A 6,382-nucleotide genomic window follows, 5' to 3' on the forward strand; every position below is an offset into this window, starting at 1 on the left:
GGCGGGGACGGGCTCGCGCGGGCCTCAGATGGGCTCGGCGGGCCCGCGGCGGCGCGCAAGAGAGAGAGAGACCGGCGGGACAGGTGGCACCTCCTGGTTGGCTGCAGTCGGTGGGGCGGACATGTCCGGCGCGACGCAGACACGTCCGGCGGCGCGGGGAGGAAAAAAAATAGGGTTTCGGGGGGATTTGATCCGCGAAAATGGAAGGGGAGGGCCTATTTATTGGTAGAGGGAGTTAGGAGTGTCCAAATGAGGAGCGGTTTTCGCCCACACGATCGTGATCGAACGACCGAGAGCATGGAGGGGAGTTAGATGGGTTTTGGGACACTTTGGAAGGGGTGTTGGGCTGCAAAGAGAGAGGGGCTTTACGGTTATCCGGTTAACCGTTGGAGTATCAAACGACCTCCAAATGGCACGAAACTTGACAGGCAGTCTACCGGTGCTATACCAAGGCCACTTGGCAAGCCTCAGGCCATTCCGAGAAAGTTTAACACCCGCTCACAACGAGAGACGAAAGGGGAACGCCGGAGGACATAAGAGCGCCGGATTGGAAAACGGACAACGGGGAAAAAAGCTCGGATGCATGAGACGAACACGTATGCAAAATGAAATGCACATGATGACATGATAAAATGCAACACGCAAGCAAATGACATGGCAACGGCGGCGAATAACTTGCATACACCTGGCGCATCAGATCCGGGACGTTACAACACTCCTCCACTAACAAGAGATCTCGTCCCGAGATCTTAGGACCGAGACGGAAGGGAAAAGGGGTGAGGTGAAACAAGAACTGAAGAGAAGAAACAAAGAATCGAGAGCACTCGAGAACAAGAGAGGAACGACGAGAATGACGAGAATCGAAAGCTCACAGAATCAGATAGACTATGAAAGCACTGTAGTAAGAACGAGATCAGAAAACGGATAAGACTGAAAGGATTTAGGCAGCACTCTGACTGAACATGGAAAGAATAGAACATGAGCTTCACCCAAAGAGATGGCACTTAACGAGATGAACAATGCAATGCCTCCGGAAGAATTGAAAGAATTGAATGAAAAGAACTTAGAAGGAAGAATTTGAACGGATTTGAATATCTGAGAAGAACGAAGAAATGCAAAACTCCACTTCAGAAGAAAATGAAGAATTATTTGCGCTTCAAGACGCGAGAAGAAAAGATATTTGAATTCCACCAAAAATATTGATGAACTCTTGAAGAAAGAATTAAATCATGAAGAACCACCATGAAGAACTCCGGTAACAAAAGGATGATGAGATAGAATGAAGGAAGAAATAATAAGATTAAAGCCTTGCGATGATTTAGGTGGAGGTTCCGACGAAATGGCTGAGGAAATTGAACTCCGGAGAAGAAATGATGAAAACACTTGGAACTAGAATTTATTCATCAAGAACAAACTCTGAAGGAAGGGATTAATCACTTGGATGAAATAAGAATAAGATTTATTGTATGCTTATCCTTCATCAAATTAAATTGATGTCAAGCAACGGATTTCGCCTACTACTTATTCTTCTTGATAAGGATTGAGAGGTGACATGTCGCAAACTTGAGAAAGTCTTCATGAACCACCGGTAAGATTGAAAAGAACGAATGAGTTAATATGATAATCAAGGAAAGAATCTTGAACGAACCACCGTTAGAATTCGAAAATGACTGATAAAAGAGAATGAATCACCGGGAATAATTAGAAGAACCAACAAGCTAGAGGGTATTTAGATGCAAAAGAAGAAGGAGATCATGAGCTGACTAAAGAACACTTGAACGAAGCGCCAGGATAAATAGAGAATGATAACTGGAATGATGGCCTCCGGTGAAAAGAAACAGAAATCAACTCCTAAAATACTCCGGATGGATGAAAAGAACTTCTGTCAAATGGAATAATTTGAGAGGATAATATGAAGCTAGAACCATGAATCTTCGGGATAACGGGCAAGATTTAGAGAAAAAACTCTTCTTCGATCTTCATATTATGACGAGAAACATCACCAAAATTACTGAGATACTCCGGTAGAATGAAAAGCAGAGAGGTTGAGTCAACAATGAAAAGAATTTGAAAATGATCTTGGAAAGGCATCTGACTGATGAAATTCATTCTTACGTCAGACTCCGAAAAGAATTTGAGAATAACTCCGGGAAAATTAGAAGAGTCAGGTAAGATCCTGGGAAAAGACCTGTGGGTTAGGGCCCACTGAAGAGAAAACACCGTTGGCAAGGATTGTTGATGGGATAGATGATGCACCGAAACAATTGAAATATTTGAATGAGGTGACAGCCTCGAATTAATTAGAACACAGATGAATCTCCTGAGATGTCTTGAACACTCCGGAAGGATAAAATGGCGAGAGGCAAACGAGCAAGGAGAACACTTCGAGGAAAAGAATATGATCAACCCGAAAAACTTGAATTGAGTCCACCGAAAAAAAGAAAAGGGATGAAGAATGTCCACCTAGACGAGAATTCACCGGTTGAAATGATTGAGGGAAGACTGAAGAGGCTCTGCACGAATGAAATTGATGCTCGAAAGAGAGACCGACTCCGGGAAGAAAAGGGTGGGAGGGCGGGAAAAACAAAGGCAACTTGGACGGGGAATCGACGACTAACTTGAAGAGAAAACACCGGTTGAAATCATTGAGGAAAGAAAGCAAGGACTTTGCATGAGTAGGATGGATACTCGATTATGGACTCCGGTTCCGAGAAGAAGAAGGGAGGGCGGGTGGGAAAAGAAAACAACTAAGGATTGAACTCAATGATGAAGAGGCTCGAGTCGACTTGACGAGAAATGCACCGGATGAACAGAGCTGAGAACCAACGATCGGAAAACCAACTGCGTGATCCTAAAGAAAAAATTTGAAGGGGAAGAGGATTAATTCAAAACACCTACGTCAAGATTCCTTACCAGAGCGACGAAGGGACTGAGGAGTAAAAAGAATTCCTACTCTCCAATATAACTAGACTCAGAAAACAGTTTTCTTCTAGACTCAATAACGGCCAAACTACACGATCAATCAAGGGGGGCTCCTAAGGTCGGTCGAGACTCTGATACCAACTTGTCACGCCCAATATGTGACCCTATCCAAAAGGGACTCGAAGGTCCCACCAAGGATAGACCCGCATATTGAAACGCTTTTGCAAGGTGGATATCATTACATCAACATTACATAATAGATGGGGATACATACATAAGACATACAATGCCACACGAATACAACTTCACAATACATGAGAGCATCATCCGACTACGGATGAAACACAAACAGAAACTCAAACGACATCCACCCTGCTAGCCCAGGCTGCCGACCTGGAACCTATCCCCTGATCGAAGAAGCAGAAGAAGAACTCAACGCAAGCAAGCATCGCTCTCGCGTCATGATCATCGCATAACCTGTACCTGCAACTGTTGTTGTAGTAATCTGTGAGCCACGAGGACTCAGCAATCCCATTACCATGGGTATCAAGACTAGCAAAGCTTAATAGGAAAGGAAGGGGTAAAGTGGTGAGGTTGCAGCAGCGACTAAGCATATATGGTGGCTGACATACGTAAATAAGAGCGAGAAGAGAACAAGCAGAACGGTCGTCAACTAGTAATGATCAAGAAGTGATCCTGAACTCCTACTTACGTCAAACATAACCCAGAAACCGTGTTCACTTCCCGGACTCCGCCGAAAAGAGACCATCACGGCTACACACGCGGTTGATGCGTTTTAACTCGGATCTGGTGTCAAGTTATCTACAACCGGACATTAACAAATTCCCATCTGCCTATAACCGCAGGCACGGCTTTCGAAAGATTATACCCTGCAGGGGTGTCCCAACTTAGCCCATGACAAGCTCCCGCGATCAACGAAGGAATAGACCTTCTCCCAGGAAGACCCGGTCAGGCTCGGAATCCCGGTTTACAAGACATTTCAACAATGGTAAAACAAGACCAGCAAAGCCGCCCGATGCACCGACAAATCCCGATAGGAGCTGCACATATCTCGTTCTCAGGGCACACTGGATGGGTCAGCCTACGAGTAAAACCATCCCTCGAGTTGCCCCGAGGTGGCCTCGCAGTCTGCCCAGTTCGAACCAACACTTAGACAAGCACTGGCCCGGGGGGGGGCTAAAATAAAGATGACCCTCGGGTTGGCCGACCCAAGGGAAAGGAATAGGTGGTGGTGAGGCAAATGGTAAAACCAAGGTTGGGCCTTGCTGGAGGAGTTTTATTCAAAGCGAACTGTCAAGGGGGTCCCATAAATCACCTGACAGCGTAAGGAACACAAAATCCGGGAACATAACACTGGTATGACGAAAACTAGGGCGGCAAGAGTGGAACAAAACACTAGGCAAAAGGCCAAGCCTTCCACCCTTTACCAAGTATATAGATGCATTAATAATATAAGAGATATTGTGATATCCCAACCAAAATCCTGTCCACCATGGAGAAATCTTCAACTTCACCTGCAACTAACAACGCTACAAGAGGGGCTGAGCAAAAGCGGTAACATAGCCAAACAATGGTTTGCATAGGAAAGGTGTCAAAGGTTAGAGGTTCATGGCAATTTGGGATGGCTTGATAAACAGGTAATAGGTAACGCAGCATAGCGATAGAACGAAGCAACTAGCATAGATAGTAGTGAGATCCAGGGTAGCGGTCATCTTGCCTGAAATCCCGCAAGGAAGAAGAACGAGTCCATGAAGAAGATGAACAGACGAAGCCAAACCAAGCGTAGACGAACGAATCCTCACGATCGCAACGAAAAAGGAACTATCGAAAAGAAGCACATAACATGGTAAACACACCACACAAGAACAAGACATGATGCAAAACAAGCATGATGCATGACAATTCTAGATGAAGCTACTCATGGCAAGAGATGATGCAAACAAGAGCAACACATCAAGGCAAGTTTAAATGAGGCCGGGAACAACATATAACAATACCGGTAAGTCCTCATATGCAAATTTCAAAATTGGTCCAGATCTGTATAAACCTTATGTTCAAGTTGTTAAACAGCAAGTTAAGATGCACAAAGATGATCTACACGAGATTCTAGTCAAGTTACATATGAAGTTCATTTAGTTCGGGACTACGCCCTAGAAGATATGAGCAAAACAAGTTAAACATGGCATAGATGAAAAATGCACCCAAACATCAAGCAAACACCTCAAAACAAGGATGCAACATGATAATATGAAACTACATGCAAAATCAAGCAAGTTTCATATAAAGCACAACCAAAACGGAGCAACGGTTCAACACACACACATGAAACAAGTTTAAAGGACAAGCTGTCCAAAACAGAAACTAGGCATATTGCAAGCACCAAAACAACATGCTACAGCACCCCAATATGATAACAAAAGGCATGGACATGATGTACAGGTAAAGCATTACAAAACATGAACACTGAGCTATCTCTAGAAATCACTAGAACATGCTCAAACACACATGGTAAGATTGCAAGTTATAACAATTTCAGACTTTGCAGAAAATAACATCACGATGCAATGTTCAGAGCTATCAAACAACATGTTACAGGAACTTATCATGGCAAACAAAGACATGGCATGAATCTGCTAATTGCATAGATCAAGAGTCCCTTACTGACCATAAGCCAAAAAGGATCAGAAAATATGATGGCACCCATGTAAACATAGTAAGTTATTAAACAGATTCATACATGGCAGGAACAGAATTATGAAGGCATGTAGATGAGCTTGTGCAACTCACTACAGAGCATTACATGGTATGGCAAGGCAACCAACAGTAAGAAGACATATTTGTGAAGCTAAGCATGGCAATAGCAAGGTCATAGGGTGCATGGATCACTAGGAAAACACATGGAAACAACTGAACTTAATGTAAACAGGCTGACAGCAACATTATGAAGCAACTTTGGAGCAAGATAAGAACAAGCTACAGTAAGCTATAAATGCAACCAGTGGCATGAATGGATAGAGCAAGACATGTATACCAAAACATGTTTATAGAACATCTCCAGATTATGCATAGAATGATTAGTAGCAACATGTTTATATAGCATCACGAAATAACAGATTCAGCCTAGCAAAACAGCAACATCATGAACCCTACTTAACAAGCTTGAATCACTCACCACAAGTCATTGCATGACAATATAAGCATAGCATCATCAAGAAGGCATGCTTGTGAAACAAACCAAGTCAAGAACAAGTCCATAGCATGCAAGGATCAACTATAGCAACCTTGGCCAAATTGAATAACACGTAAACAATCTGCCAGGAAACATTTTGAAGCAAAAGTAGAGCACTCAAATGACATGCTAGACTACTCCATAATTGCAACCAAGGGCATGAATGGATATACAATAACCACATGTTCAAAACACCCTTACTGAAGTATC

The sequence above is a fragment of the Triticum dicoccoides genome, chromosome 1B (genome assembly GCF_002162155.2).
Source record: "Triticum dicoccoides isolate Atlit2015 ecotype Zavitan chromosome 1B, WEW_v2.0, whole genome shotgun sequence".
Taxonomy (NCBI): Eukaryota; Viridiplantae; Streptophyta; class Magnoliopsida; order Poales; family Poaceae; genus Triticum; species Triticum dicoccoides.